Source organism: Lagenorhynchus albirostris, chromosome 10 (genome assembly GCF_949774975.1).
Source record: "Lagenorhynchus albirostris chromosome 10, mLagAlb1.1, whole genome shotgun sequence".
Lineage (NCBI taxonomy): Eukaryota > Metazoa > Chordata > Mammalia > Artiodactyla > Delphinidae > Lagenorhynchus > Lagenorhynchus albirostris.
The window spans coordinates 38,279,043-38,294,236 of record NC_083104.1 but is presented as its reverse complement, the minus strand read 5'-3'; the positions used below and the strand labels follow the sequence as shown (position 1 = coordinate 38,294,236).

The window sequence follows — 15,194 nt, the reverse complement described above, 5'->3', positions numbered from 1 at the left end:
GCTCCTTGGGAAGGGTTGACCTGGTTCCTTGCATCTTCCCCTTCTGACTAGCTCACCAGCTGTCTGGGCCACCTGCTGTCCCCTCACTGGGCCTTTTCCTCTGACTGACACCTCCCCAAGGACTGTTCCGGGGTCCACATCTGCCCTCACTCTGCCTCTGCTGAGCTCAGCTCGGGCCCTCTTGGCTCTTGTGTCAGTCAAAACGGAATTCCTGTGCCACTTCTCCTACCCCCTACCCCTGGGCCTGGCCCCTGCCCCTGTCCCATGCATACCTCTAGTAGACTCTGACACTGAGTCCCACTCAAGACAGCCCCATGATCTGGCCTCTAGGACACACCTTGACAGGTTATGCCTCCAGGCTCTTGCCCAAGTTGTTCCTTCAACCATCAAGCTGGGAGGTCTCTGATTGGTTATTTAAGACCCAGTGACAGTGTCGCCTCCTCTGTGCAGCCTTCCCTGAGTCACCCTCCTAGCCCTCTGAGTATACACACTTGCTAGAGTACCCCCTGGCTGACCTAGGAGCTGATCTGGGGCCTCATCACCTTGCCAACTCCAATAGCTCCTGGCTCATAAATGTTGGGAGGAACTGTGGGTTGGACATTGGGGTCAGGCCCAGAGTGGGACTGGCCGGTATAAGGAGGGAAGCAGGTGTGTGGCCTGGGAGTCCCAGGTGGCCTGCTTTGCTAGCACCACATTCCCATGACAACTTGCATGCTGGCCTCTCCCAGGGAGGACAGTAAGGTTGTCTTTACTGGTAGAGGCTCCAGTGGGGGCAATCCTGTGTGCTGCCCTACAGGTCCTGGATGCCTGAGGAGCTGAGGCAGTGGCTGGATATGGGGGTCAAGGCTGCCCCATCCTGAGTGGACCCTTCTGCTAGGTGAGAAGGGTGCCTACTTTCTCCTGGGGCCCCAGCCTGTGGCAGAGCAATTCAGGTAAGCCCTCATGCCCCTGGGTTTCTCTGTCATCCACTGGGGAGAAACAATGAGTCATAACAAAGATGACATGGGCAGAGTGTGTCCTATATACCAGATGCTGCTCCCAGCAATCTGCTCTTAGTGGCTTATTTCATCCTCCCAGCACCCTGAGATGAGGGACTTGCTCTCATTTTACAGATGAGGAAACTGGTCTCCAGAGAATAAGCAAATGAATGCACATGGGCTATGGGTGGGTAAGACCCTCAGGACTCTAGGCTTGGAGTCAGGGGGTCCTTGATGGGGCCAGTGGGGACCTGCCCACACATGTGTGCACTCATACTGCAGCCCCAGCCTTGCTGGCCCTGATGGTTGGGTAGGTAGAGTGAGGCACAGTGAGATCAAAGAGCTCAATGGCCCTGCCTGCATCTGCCCATGTTCCCATGTCCACAGGAGCTCTAGTGGCTGCTTAGAGAGCAAGGCCGGAGCTGCAGGGCTTCTGTCACTGCCCAGGCTGCACACTGGTCTCCACACTTCTGTGGGACTCATGCTTCTCTAGTCCATCTGCCAGCCCTCATGGGGCCTCTCCAAGGTGTAGGGTCCAGGGTGGGCCTGGGCCCTGCAGGGACTTGATCCCCCAGACTCTGTGCCATTAAGGTCTTCTGAGGTGACCCCTTTCCCTCTGCCCCAGGCCTATAAGCTTAGCCTACCACTCCTTAGAGACAATTTTGTTAAAATTTCAGGCCACACTGGGGTGTCGAATCAGCATGGGGGGGTGGGATTGAGGGCTTACTCACCCAGTAAGCAGGGGCTCAGTGGCAGTCTGGTCCATTTTGCCCATCCTCCCAGAACCAGCTCTGCACCCTTTGCTCAGAGGAGACTCCACCAGGCCCTCTGAAGTTCACGGTCCAGAATGAGTGTGAGATGTGCGGAGATGTCAGCCTCTGTGGCCTAACGATTGGCACAGGGCTGGGCACACATGATGTCTGCAGAATGAATGAATAAATGACATTTGACCAAGACACAGGTAGAGAGGTTCTTTCCTAGAAGCTCAGAGGACAGAGACTAGCTGGGCAATCAGGGGAGGCTTCTGGGGAGAGACAACGTTGGAATCAGGCCAGAAGGACCAGGAGAACCTCCCTGGGGAGATGGGAAAGACATTCCTGGTGGGAGAACAGCCTGGGCAAGGGCTTGAGAGCAACGTGGTACTAGGTGTGATGGGGCAGTGGCCCTCCAGGAACCTTGGAGTGACCCGAGGAGTTACCTGGCTAGGGCTTAGGGACCTGGCTTCCAGGCACTGAGGTTTGCCTGGGAGACCCCTCCCCGTAGAGACCCCTCTGACAGACTGAGCAGCTCAGGCAAACTGGGCTCTGCTGCTTCTGACTCAGACTTTCCATGGGACCCTCTCAGGGCCCTCATTCTCCCCATTTGCCAAGTGGCACGTTTATCTGAGATCTGGCCTGGTAGGGGGCGAGGGGTCACTGGCATGGGACGCTGTCGAGATCTCGTCTGGCGGACCCGTGGGAAGAGCAGATGGGTAGGAGTGAGTTTTCCAGAGCCCGGGACTCACAGGGCGTGCAGTCTTATCTGATGAGGAAGGGGGGGTAGGGGTTGTGCCTTTGATCAACAAGTGACACAGGGAGCGGGAACTGACCCTGCCTGAACAGCTGGAAGCCCCAAGGTATCCTCCACAACCAGCCCCATTGTGAGGAAACACCCGGTCCAGGGCAGCAGATGAGGAGGGGCATTGCTTGGGGGAATTCAACACAGAATTAACCCCAAACTCTGGCTTGGGTCGGGGGGGGGCTCTCATGCTTTGTGTCACCACACCGAACTCAGCCCTTACCTCCTCCTCCAGGAAGCCTTCCCCAACTGAAGGCCCCAGGATGATGGAGGCCTGGACTGGACCACCTTGTGTCCCCAAGACCGCAGAGCCTGAGACATGAGTAAGCCAACACCCAGGACTGGGTCCCCCCTCTGCGTGATTAAACCTGCAGCAAGGGACACCATGTTAACCAGAGGCTGGGCCCCAGCAGCCCTGCCTGGCCCCTTCCTGGGGAATGGGGCCCCATAGCCCAGCCTGGGCCCAGCCAGACCCTGGCTGGGAAATGTGGGCTTCCTGAGGCTCGGTGTTGATTCAGGGCTTTGAGTTGCTGCCCAAGATGCCATATTTGGGCCACCCCAAGGGTAAGATTCCTCTCAGGCTGGGGTACAGATATTCTTGGCTGGGAGGATTGTTGGGGCTACTCAGCTGGTGGGGAAGCTGCAGTGAGTCCAGAGTGGTGGGCGCCCTGGGCAGGGGCTAGGTGCACAGAGAGAAGAGTGAGGATAAGGCGGCCTCGTGGTGGAGGGTGGTGTGGGAGGGCTGCAGTGAGGAGTGGGGTGGAAAGAAGTTGGGGCAACTTGGGCTAGATGACAGGAAAAGGGGTACTCCATGAGAGGACAAGGGGCGGGGGCATGCTGCAGGCTGCAGTTTCCCCTCAGGGATTGTGAGGAGACCAGAAACTGGGGAGGGGGGATGGCAACGGCCTCCTTTTGAGGAGGTAGTGCCCCTCTGTGCCCCTGACCAGTGTCCTGGGGAGTCAGGACCTGTCCAGGGCTGGGCTGGCCAAGGGGTGCAGCTTGGGGTCCCAGAGACCCTTCCTTGTGAGCTGAGTGGATGTGACTGATAGAGGTGGCACACAGTAGGTACTCAGGCATGCTGTGGACACATGAATGCATCCCTCTGGGTGGCAAGAACAAGGCCCCTCCAAGTTAGTCTGGAGGAGCAGGAGACAGGCAGGGCAGAGGGTGGAGTGTGGATTTCTGATCTCTCCCTGCCCCCTCCCTTCCTCCAAATCCCCCTCCCACCTTATCCCTCCATCTCAGCTGGTCCCTGCTCCTTCCGGCAGCAAACATGAGCTTTGCAGAAACTTGTCCTCGGATTAAAGCTTAAACCACTGTTTCAGGGGAGCGGGGGCAGGGAGGCTGGCCAGCCAGACCACATGTGGAGGGTGTATGAGGCCAGGAAGGAAGTCTCTTTCCCCATTCCCAAATCCTGGGTCAGATCTGATACATAGGCTCAAGGGAAAGGTGAGGGGACCCTGGCTGAGTTGAGAATACCCAGCAGCACCCCTAGTGATCTAGCCAGGTCCCTGTCCCCTCTCTCTTGGAGGCTCATAGCTTCCTTTCTGGCCCCCTAGGAGCCAGAGGAATCCTTTAAAATCTTAAATCAGACTATACTGGCCTCATTACCCTCAGGCCAGTCCTAGTCCTTCCTCAATCAGAGGCTACACGCCAATATTCAAGGCAGCCCTAGTCTGGAATCCCCAGAAAAGGTTGCCCAGGCTCCTGCTCCTCGAGGTCTCAGTATTCCCTTCTATGAATTGGGTACACAGTAGTGTTCTGGCCAAGGTGAGCCAGAGGCTGTCATCCTCCCTAAGACTCCACAGATAGCACAAGTGGAGCCCCCAGTTCCTGGATGCAGGTCCAGAAACCAGGTAAGGCCAAGGTGTCCACTCTACCCAATTATGTTTGGAAATCAAACCCTCACAGGACAGGATGGCACCCTATCCCAGGGTAGGGAGTGTGAGCTCAGCATCATTGCCCTGCCAACCACATACATGGAGCAAAGAGGCTCATCATTCTGGATGGAGTGCTTAGGACACCAGGTTGGCCAGGACAGGCCCAGCTCCCCACTGCCTGGCATTAGCCCTGCTACCCGACACTCCCCTAAGGCACGAGGCTATGAGCTGTAAAGGAGAGATTCTCTGCAAGGAGCATTCCTCCTTGGCCAGTCCCAGTGCTGCTGTGCCACAGATGCCTTACAGCCCGGAATAGGCAATGGTGCTGGCCAAGATCCTCCATTTCCTGGCTCACGGGGGATGGAGACCGAGATGGGATGCTCTGGCCTTAGATCTCTGGTCTGAGGGTATGGACAGTGACCTCATATTGTAGTCCTTCCTCAGGGAAGACCTGAAGCCAGGCTTAGGGAAGAGGGCCAGGATGGCAGGGTACCCACGGTCTGCCCACCTGCCCCTCCCCCTTCCGGGGGGCTGCCTTCATCTGGGCCCCACTTCCCTGCTGGGAATGAGGGACCAGGGGAAGCCATGCTGCGGCTGTCACGGAAGAGACATTCCCCAGTCATTTGGAACTAAGTAAGTCCAGATCCCAGCTTGCAGGCCTGGCTGCAGGACCCTCCTTGGGCCCCCCTCTCCCAGGACTGTGGCCACACAGACACATGGAAGGGGTGTGTGCAGCAGATGTGGGCCTGGGAGGCAGCCAGAAACCCCACAGGATCAGAGCCCGGCGCAGTCAGCTTTGTTGGGGGGCTGCCTGGGTCTCCCCTAGCTCTGAGACACACCTCTGCCTAAGGGACTATGCCTGCCCCTGGGGGGCTCACAGCTGGAGCTTCCCTGCCTTTCAAGTCAAGGCAGAGTCTACCTTGAGTCTCTGGGGCTGTAGCTTGAGACACTGTCTACTCAGGCCAGCTCTTCCATAGAGGAGGAAACAGCACATGGGTACCCATCCCTGCCCTGTCCTCAGCTCCAGGGAGTGTGAGCAGAGACCCAAAGACCAGGGTAGAAAGCAGCTCCTGGTCCCTGATCAGAGTACAGAGAGGCCCTGGGTTGAGCCCCTCTCTCATTCAGTGAGACTGGTATATACCAGTCTCCATTCTGGGTGCTGGGGAAGCAGCAAACAGACAAAACAGTTCCTGCCCTCTTGATGCTGATAGTCTAGCAGGGGTAGGGAAACGGACAATAACTAACAAGCATAAAAAGAAGCAAAAGGGCTTCCCTGGTGGCGCAGTGGTTGAGAGTCCGCCTGCTGATGCAGGGGACACAGGTTCGTGCCTCGGTCCACGAGGATCCCACATGCCGCGGAGCGGCTGGGCCCGTGAGCCATGGCCGCTGAGACTGCACGTCCAGAGCCGCCTGTGCTCCGCAACAGGAGAGGCCGCAACAGTGAGAGGCCCACGTACCACCAAAAAAAAAAAAAAAGAAGCAAAAAATGTCGTATAGAAAGAGAGGAGGGGAAGGGAAAGTCAAGAGTGCTGGGGTAGTGGTTGTAGATATTACTGAGAAGGTACTATCTGAGCAAAAACCAGAAGGAGGTGAAGGAGAAGTCATAGAGGTGCCTATGGGAAGGGCATCCAGGCAAAGGGAACAGTCATTTCACGGGCCCTGAGGCTGAAGTGCCTCATGTGGGAGGAAGAGGGAGGAGGCTGTGGCCAGGAACAGGAGGACATGAGTCAGAGATGGGAGCAGGCTGGGGAGACAGCCACTGCAGGGACTTGGCTTTGACTCTCAACGAAGTCGGAGCCACTGAGAACTTTGGACAAGAAAGAGACATGGGGCTTCCCTGGTGGGGCAGTGGTTAAGAATGCACTTGCCAATGCAGGGGACATGGGTTCGATCCCTGGTCCGGGAAGATCCCACACACCGCAGAGTAACTAAGCCCGTGCACCGCAACTACTGAGCCTGCGCTCTAGAGCCCACGAGCCACAACTACTGAGCCTGGGCGCTGCAACTACTGAAGCCCGCGCGCCTAGAGCCCGCGCGCCTAGAGCCCGTGCTCCGCAGCAAGAGAAGCCACTGCACTGAGAAGTCCGTGCACCGCAACGAACAGTAGCCCCTGCTCGCTGCAACTAGAGAAAGCCCGTGCGCAGCAATGAAGACCCAATGCAGCCAAAAATAAATGATAATAAATAAAAATAAATATTTTTAAAAATCTTATATAAGAAAGAGACATGCCCTGGCTTCCATCTTAACAGGGTCCCTCTGGATCCTGGCTGGCTAGCAGGAGGCAAGAGCAGAAGCTGGGAGCCCAGTCAGGAGTCTCCCATACTTGTCAGGTGAGAGATGAGGTTGGCTGTGGAGGTGGAAGCTGCAGAGGCAGTGGCTGCAGAGCTGGTGGCCAGGGAGAAGGTAGGAAGTTGTTACCTGATATTTTGCATATTTTGAAGGTGAAGTTGAAAGTATTTACTGATGGCTTAGATGTAGATGTGTGAGAGAGCCCAGTCTTTATTCAAAGACTTTTTGGCCCGAGCAGCTGGAAGGATGGGGCTGTCCCAACTGAGCTGAGCAAAGCCAAAGAGTGGCTGGTGGTTCCTCCCAGGTGGGCTCCAGATCCAAGGTCTTTTCAGCCAAGCTCCACATCCCCCACCCCTAGCCAGTGGCTGGGGCTGCCCAACCATAAATGACCCAGAGCCCAGGCACCCAGAAAAAAGATCTGTACCATGGGGGCAGAGGAAATGCAAAATCCCCATCCCAATTCTTAGTAAGGAGGCCTCTCTGGAGCAGATAAGGTTTGAGCTCTAGGCCCAAGACCTGGGCTCCCCAGCAGGGGCAGGACAGGCCCAAGTGAGTGAGGGCTGGCTGTCTGGCCTCTGTCTAAACAGGATATGCTCAGGCTGGCTGACGGTCATGGGTCACTTGGCAGCCAGCCAAGCTTGGGCCCACCCGACCCCCACCTCCCTCAACATATACAAACACACACACACACACACACACAGTAATACAAATATGGGATGAGGGAGTAAGTGGCAACTCAGAGCCCGTGGCTCCCTCTCTTATTCAGTCTGAATGCACACGAGAAGCAGTTGCTGATGGGTCTACGTGGGACCCAGCCTGGAGAACGCAGAGAGGCCTGGGTCTGTTAATGTCTGGATGGGGATGCAGGACCCGCAGGGGCCCAAGGACGCTCCTGACCCAGCCATTAGGATTGGCTTTCTGGGAGGTAATATCTTCCTAGAAGCCTGCAGAATCTAGAAGGAAATAGGAAAGGCATTCCAGGCACAGGGGAACAGCATGTGCAAAGACCCAGAGACGAAAGAGAGGGCAGAGCTCCTCAAAGAGGCTTGGGATGCCTGCAGGGCTCTGGTGTGGAAAGGGAGGATGAAGCAGCCTCAAGAAGGGACACCGGCCCTTTGTGCAGAAAGGGACAGTGTTTGGGGTTGGAGGAGGTGGCCGAGGGCTCTGGGCTAGAGGAAACACAGGGTTTACACTGGCACTGAAGTCGGGAAGAGCATTCCCGGTAGAGGGGACAACAGCAGAAAAGGCCTAGAGGCAGCTTTGGGGAGCAGCCAGGGAGGCGGGTCATTCCAGCTTTTGATGGGCTCAGAGCCAGCTCCTGGGGCAGGCTGGGCAGGGGAAGGTTGAGCTGAACCCCATCCTGCACCCTGGCCGTGGGTGACTCCTCACGGCCCGCCCCTTCCTGGTATGGCCAAGCACCTCCGTGCGCCCCCTCCCGGGCCCCCTTTCCGACACCCCCTCTGTGGGATCCAGTTCCGGATGGGTGGGGGCTGGGCCAGAAAGCAGGCAGCGCCTGGGGCAGAGGAGATGAGAAAACCAGAAAGCAAGGAAATCTGAGCCAGCAGCGCTGGGGCTGGGCGGGCCGAGGCTTGCTTAGCCTGCTAGGCCCGGGAAACAGGTTCCCCAGAGACCCGGCCAGAGGAGAGAGTGCTGGTTTAGTCGCCACCTTCATCAAGGGGGCATGGCCAGTCCCTGAGCCCAGGCCTTCCTTATTCAGCCTTCCAGATGCAGAGGCCAGGAGGGCAAGTTTTCTCTCAAGGTTACCCAGTACAGCGGCTGCCCTGTCCCCACAGGGGAGGCCAGATAGAGACAAATAGTGTAGACAGACAGAGGATCGACAGGCAGCAGGAGGCCCAGGGCTGCACTTCAGTCCCCAGCAGCACAGGCTGGAAGAGCCAGAAGGAAGTGAAACAGGCATGAGCACTGCCAGAAACAAAGTCTGGGCCAGGTGGAAGGGCTGGAGGTGTTTGGGGGAGAAGACCTTCAAAGCTCTCCTGCCCACTGCAGCACCATCACCCAGGGCGGGGGCTGGGACAAAGGGGGCCAATTCCTTCCCAGGTGTAACCCCCATTGTTGGGCTTTGTGGCACCTCAGAAGCTCTGGGAAGCTGAGCCATGAGCCCAAGGCTACACAGCCAGGATATCACCCCAAGGGCCCATCCCCATGTGGGAAGAGAGAGGGGGCTGCTCCAGAGGCTGGGTCAGTGGGGGAACCTGACCTGGCGTAACCATCTCTGAACTCCCTACCACCTTGTGTATCCAGGCTGGTACTAGGGTGGGCCATGGGGGAGCTGGAAAAGAAGAATGCGTGGGGTCCAAGTGTCTGTAGAGGAGGGAGGGATGGAGGCCAGGCAGGTGTTAGCCTGGCCTGGTCTCCGTTCAGGCAACCCCACAGGGCATCCTGGGTGGTTCTCAGGTGGAGCTAGCACAGCAGAGTGGCTTTTAGAGGGGAAGACTGAAGGACTCTGGGTGGCAGGGAGAGTGTCGGGCGGGGGCAGCCAGTCCAGAGGAGCTAGGTAGTAGGCATGGAGTTGGCTCCTGTGCTCTTGGCTCACGCGCCCTCTTGGATCTGGTATTGCAGGAATTTGCCCTCTTATTCATTCAGTAAAGATTTATTGAACTCCCTAAGTGCCGCGTGTGGCTCTAGCACTCATGGCCAGCCCCCCAGCACCGGTCTGAGTTGCAGGCCCTTGGCTTCATGTGGGCCCTGTGGCCTGGCCCTTCCCTCCTGGAGCCTTCCCACAGCTCCTGAAAATGCCACCTTTCCCACACCACAGCCTGGTGCTTATAGCCCTCACCCCACTTCTCCCAGTCTCCTCTTCCTCATCTGTACAATGGGGACAGCAGGACTTGCTTCTCAATGGGATTGTGAAGTGCTGGGGAGGGGGCAAAAGACCATAAACCCTGCTGGCATGCAGGGCCTCCCAACCCCGCATCAGGGGCTGGTTTCAAGGGGTCTTTGGACTCCTGCAATTGAAGACAAAATCACAGGAGGCTCCACAGTATTCCTCCCAATGATACATATTATATATAAAATGACAAATAGTGTTACAAAATGCTCATCCCAGCATGACACACACAGGGCAAGGGTGCAGTGTGGATTCACTGTGGCAATAATAAAATTATTTTGATTTTTATTGATTACTCAACCTTCTCACACTGATTAGAAGAGAAGTGGCATCACTCCACTGTGTGCAGCCAAGCCCAGCTCTAGCTCTCCTCCCTTTCCTTGTCCCCTTCCTCCCACCCCCCTGCCACCAAAGAACTCTGTGTGCTGGGCCTAATCTGTGTGTCTGAGAGGTGCTCCATGGACAAATCAATTGAGTCTCTTTCCTTCCTAACCCAGAACCCTGGAGTTGTCTTTGGCAAGTCCTCACAGTTCTGCTTTAGTGAGCAGGATAATGATCATGCTGGTGGTGGTGACAGAGGAGGCCAGGCTCTGAGGAAGCCAGGGAGGTTGTGGGGTGGTGTTGGAATTGATGGCTTTGGAAACCACAGTAATGGTGTCATATGCTGCACTGGTAATGGTGGTGCAGTGGTGGTGACCTCAGGGGTGACCCTGGTACAGAGGAGTGGGGATGAGGAGGAATGACTGACAGAGTGATTTTATTTTTATTTTTTTATTTTTTCAATTTTTTGGCAGCATTGGGTCTTCGTTGTTGCGCGTGGGCTTTCTCTAGGGGTAGCAAGCTGGGGCTACTCTTCATTGTGGTGCACGGGCTTCTCATTGTGGTGGCTTCTCTTGTTGTGGAGCACAGGCTCCAGGTGTGTGGGCTACAGTAGTTGCAGCACACGAGCTCAGTAGTTGTGGCTCACGGGCTCTAGAGCGCAGGCTCAGTGGTTGTGGCGCACGAGCTTATTTGCTCCGCGGCATATGGGATCTTCCCAGACCAAGGATCGAACCCGTGTCTCCTGCATTGGCAGGCGGATTCTTAGCCACTGCACCACCAGGGAAGTCCCGACACAGTGTTTTTTGTTTTTTGCGGTACGCGGGCCTCTCACTGCTGTGGCCTCTCCCGTTGCAGAGCACAGGCTCTGGACGCGCAGGCCCAGCAGCCATGGCTCACGGGCCCAGCTGCTCCGCGGCATGTGGGATCCTCCCGGACCGGGGCACGAACCCATGTCCCCCGCATCGGCAGGCAGACTCCCAACCACTGCGCCACCAGGGAAACCCGATACAGTGTTTTTAAATGAGACATGACAGTGAGAGACATGCAGGCACTGTCACTGCAGCCACCATTACTGCAGGCTGCAACCAAAAAAAAAAAAAAAAAGAGCAAAGGGACTTCCCTGGTGGTCCAGTGGCTAAGACTCTGCACTCCGAATGCAGGGGGCACGGGTTCAATCCCTGGTCAGTGAACTAAGATCCCGCATGCCACATGGTGCGGCCAAAAAACAAAAAAACCCCTGCAGGCTGGTGTTTCCTTAGATCCAGTGGCCAGCCTCTGCTTGGAACATGTGCGCCAGCACTCCAAGTCCAAGTCCGGGTCAGGAGACCCTCAGCAGGATCCCTAACATCCCACCCCAACCTACATTTGCAGTCAACCAGCCAATAGGTCAGAGTGAGAGATGTCTTGTTAGCCAGGAAGAGAAGAGGGAGAAGGAAGAGAGAGGAGAGGGGGAACAAGGGAGGAAGAGAGAAAGGAGGAGTGTAGAGGAAGAGAAGGAAAGGAGGAGAAAGGAGGAAGCAGACAAGGAAAAATAGGGGGAGAGGAAAGAGGGGGAAGAGAAGGGGAGGGCAGAGGAGGAGAGAGGAAAGAATAGAAAGGGGAGAGGAGGAAGGGGAGGGAATAGGAGAAGAGGGAGGAGAAGGAGGACAAAGAGGTCCTATGCCCACTGGGACCTTGGCAAAGTGCATGGGGCCAGGCTGAGGCTGTGGTCCTGGCTGGTGAGGCTACGGCCTTGGTAGTAGGGTTAGGTTGGCTGGAGGGTCCCTTCCTCGGATCAGTTGCAGGGCCCTCAGTTCATCAGGAGGCCATTTGAAAGCCAATGTCCCTTTTAGGAACCCCTATCCGGCTCCTCTGGGGTATGGAACTGTAAGGGGGTGGGTCCGTGGGGCTACTGGCTTGAAATAGGACCGGCTGCTGAGGGCGTCTCAGGGAGCTCTACAGCGGTTGAACGGAGCTGTAAGGCTGACCTGGCTTGGGCTGGAGGCGGCGGGCAGGTCCCGCCATGCCAGCCGTCCCAGGGGCTGCACTGCCACCTGCTGAGCGGCCCGGGCAGTCCCGGGCCCTGAGCTGCGGGTCTCACGCTGGGCCAGGCATGGCGGGCAGCGAGTGGGAAGGAGGGACACGGCAGGGGGTGCGCAGGTGAGCGCAGGCTCGTTGCTCCCAGGCGCGCCTGCCCTTCCCGCCAGGGAGTTGAGTGCTCGGGTAAACACCAGGCGCGGTGTGCGCGGTGTATCCACGGATAGACAAAGCCAGGGCGGGGCGGGGGCGCCTGCGAAGCCAGGGCGGGGGCGCGGAGTGCCGATTAGCCTCCCTGGGCGCAGGCTGCCCCACCGCCTGGGAGCATCGAGCCCAGCCCGCGGACAGGTGGAGAGGGGGCGGGACGGCGGCCGGGCGGGTCCCGCCCTGGGGGTGGGGCCGGGCGGGGCGGACGGGGCGGGGCCGCGCTATGCAAATGTCGCCCACGGGCGGCCAATTGCCGGCTCTCCCCGCGCGGCTCCGAGCGCCCCGTCCCGCCGGCGGCCGCGAGACCAGAGCAAGCGAGCGAGCGAGGGTACGGCCGCGGTCCGGTGACCCCAGAGCGCAGCCCAGCGCGGCCGGCCGGCCCCAGTCCAGAGACCAGGCGAGCACAGCGCCACCGAGCCAAGCCGAGCGTAGCTCCCCGAAGCCCAGCGCGCGCCGTCGCCCGCGCCCCGCTCCGGGGAATGCGCCCTCGGCGCGCCGGCCAGGGGGCGCCCGCAGCCCACCCGGGGGGAGGCGGCCCCGAACGCCCCTGAGCCTTCCCATGGCCCGGGATGGGGCCCGGGGCCTCGACTGCTGACGCGCCCGAAGCCCGCAGAACCTGTTAAGCCGGGGCCGCGGCCCCGACCCGGGCTCAGGCACAGCGGCGAGAGGGCGCGGGCAGGGCCATGGCCCCGGGGGGCCGCTAGCGCGGACCGGCTCAACCGGGAGCCCCTCTGCTGCCGCCGCCGCCGCCGCTGCTCGGGAGCCCAGGCCCCTCCGCCGTGGAAGAGGTGAGTGCGGCGGGAACCGGGAGGGAGCGGTCAGGCAGCCGGGCCACCCCGCGATCCCTCTGGGACCCGCGGCACTGCAACTCTGCGCAAGTGTCCGGGGCTTGGGGCTCAGAGAGCCAGGGGGCTTTCCGCGGACGCAGGGGTGACCAGACGAGTGGGTGCCTATACCTGGCCGGGCTGCCCCGACCCTCAGCATCGAAGCGATGTGGAGATGTGTGGAGGATGTGGCCTGCGGGGTCACCAGTGTGCAAAGCAACTTTTTCTGTGAAAGGTTCTGGGTGGATGGGTGGGTGTTCCCATACACCTCCACCGCCTTGTTCCTGGAGCGGGAGGCCTCATGCCCTTTTTCCTGGCTGAGCTCTCCCACTAACGCCTCAGGCAGCGTTCTTCCCCAGTAGGTACGCCTGCCCTGCCTCAGTGTCCGGATCTGGGGATCGTCTGCTGGAAGGGAAGCGCTATACTGGCAGCCCCCACGTGGAGGGTCTCCAAGATCAACAGGGCAGGACTGCCAGCCCCAAGGCTTTTCTCCCAGCTCTGTGCCAGCCCCCTGACCCCCTGCTGCTAGTTTGGGTTTGTTTTCCAGCAGGGAGTCTTGCTTGGATTAGGGGCCCTGCTGTATGTGGGGAGTAAGTGAGCTGGGAGAGCCTGCAGTCAAGCCCCCGATCTGGGCAGGCTGGGGCCCCAGTGGTTAAGTGGGCAGGGGACACTAGGAGCTAGGTGGACTTGCTTAGAGCAGGTGGGACCAGAACGTGTCAAGGTGGCCCAGGAATGAGGCAGGACTGGCAGGAGGGGTCAGCTGGAGCTAGGTCTGGAGGCCTGGCTGGATAAATAACTTCTAATTCTTGAGATAACTGTGTTGTGAACACCAGCCCATGAACACCTGGGGGAGGCGGGAGGGGGGGAATGAAGGCACCCATGTGTCTGCTCTGGAGGTTGGGGGTTCCTGTCCTGAATTCATACAGATTGTCTCCCAGAAGCCCCTGTCCTAGTTGGAGAGATAGGGAAACTGCACCCAGAGGTTGGTAGGCTCATTCCAGTCCAGGGGGTGGGATGGAGCTGGAGCCTTTTCCTAGGCTGCATAGGGAGTGTGCCTGGACCCTTGGGGTAAGGTGTCCTGGAAGGTGAGGACACTGGGCACGCCTACCCCTGTTGCTGCCCCTCAGTTCTGAAGGAGCCAGGCCCAGAAGTGCAGGGGGTTGGGGAGAGGAGGCCAGGAACCCAGCCTCAGACCCCTGCCGCTCCAGGAATACCTTGAAGGGGAAGATGGAGCGAAGCCAGGTGACCTTGACTGGGAAACCCTGGCCATGAAAGGGGGGGTTTCAATCCTAGCTATGCTGGTGTGTCTCCGCTTCCTGGTCCATAGGGTGTTGGGGGAGGGGGAAGCCAAGGAGTCAGGAAGGAGCTCTGGCCTGCTGGGGGGAGTATGAGAGCAGCTAGGTGGGGGGTGGGGTGCTGTTAATAATTTCTTCACCATGTTCCCCCGCAGCCCCTGCTCCTGCCTCCCTTCCATCCAGGCTGTTCTCAGTTCGAAGGAGCCAACCTTCCTTCCCTGAGGCAGGCTGTCCCCCACAACCCCCCCAAGCCTGAGAAGTCTGGATCAGTCTGGACAATACGACCTCCTAGCCCCCTGCCCCACCCCCAGGTGCCTCCAGACCCCCTCGTCTGGCCGCCCCTTCCCTGCACCCCTTGCCAGCCCCAGCTCCTCGGTTCTTTGTTCGAACGTCTCTCCTCCGTCCCTCCCTCTCTCCTCCCTCTCTCCTCCTCCCTCCCGCCTGCCTCCCTCCCTTGCTCCCTCCCGCCAGCCTTCTTTCCTTCCTTCCTTCCTTCTCTGCTCTCCTCCTGGTGGGCTCCCAGGTGGCGGTGGCTGTTCCTTCTCTGTCCACCCACCTGGGCTGGGCCAGACTGGGGGCTTCTCCGGGGCTGGGGCTGGGTGGAATGCATCTAGGGGCTGGCAGAGGGGAAGCAACTGTGGAAATGCCCTCCCCTTTCCTCTCTCTGTCCTTCTCTTCCTCTTTTTCCTTCCCTCTCCTTCTCTCCTCCACCCCCCAGGCTGCCAAGGAGGGGGCCTAGACTTGGGCCTGAGGCCCCAACAGATTTGAACATCCTCTATTCACCCTTTTAAAGGGCCAAAGCATTGTGGGAGGTCCCTGTAGGGGCCCAGTGGAGCAAAGCCCTCCTTATTTCTGGACACCTTGGGGGACTCCACCACTGTCCTTGGTGACCCTGACCTTGTCACCATGAAAATGGCTGTAGGAGAAATGAGGTCACAGGGAGGACAGGAGGCAAGTCACCCTGAGCCCCCTGATACAGA

At 58.7% G+C, this 15,194-nt stretch overlaps 1 protein-coding gene across 5 annotated transcripts in view; it reads left to right on the top strand.

Annotated features, from left to right (window-relative positions):
* Positions 1 to 12,370: 12,370 nt before the first annotated feature.
* Positions 12,371 to 15,194, top strand: part of SEMA3F (semaphorin 3F) — a 29,478-nt gene continuing 26,654 nt past the window's right edge. For 3 of the 5 annotated variants that reach the window (XM_060161808.1, XM_060161806.1, XM_060161805.1), the window contains exon 1: positions 12,373 to 12,883. The gene's annotated coding sequence lies outside the window, so the exon portion shown is untranslated. Of the gene's footprint in view, positions 12,884 to 15,194 lie in introns of all 5 variants that reach the window. The other 2 variants (XM_060161804.1, XM_060161807.1) reach the window with 2 other exon arrangements.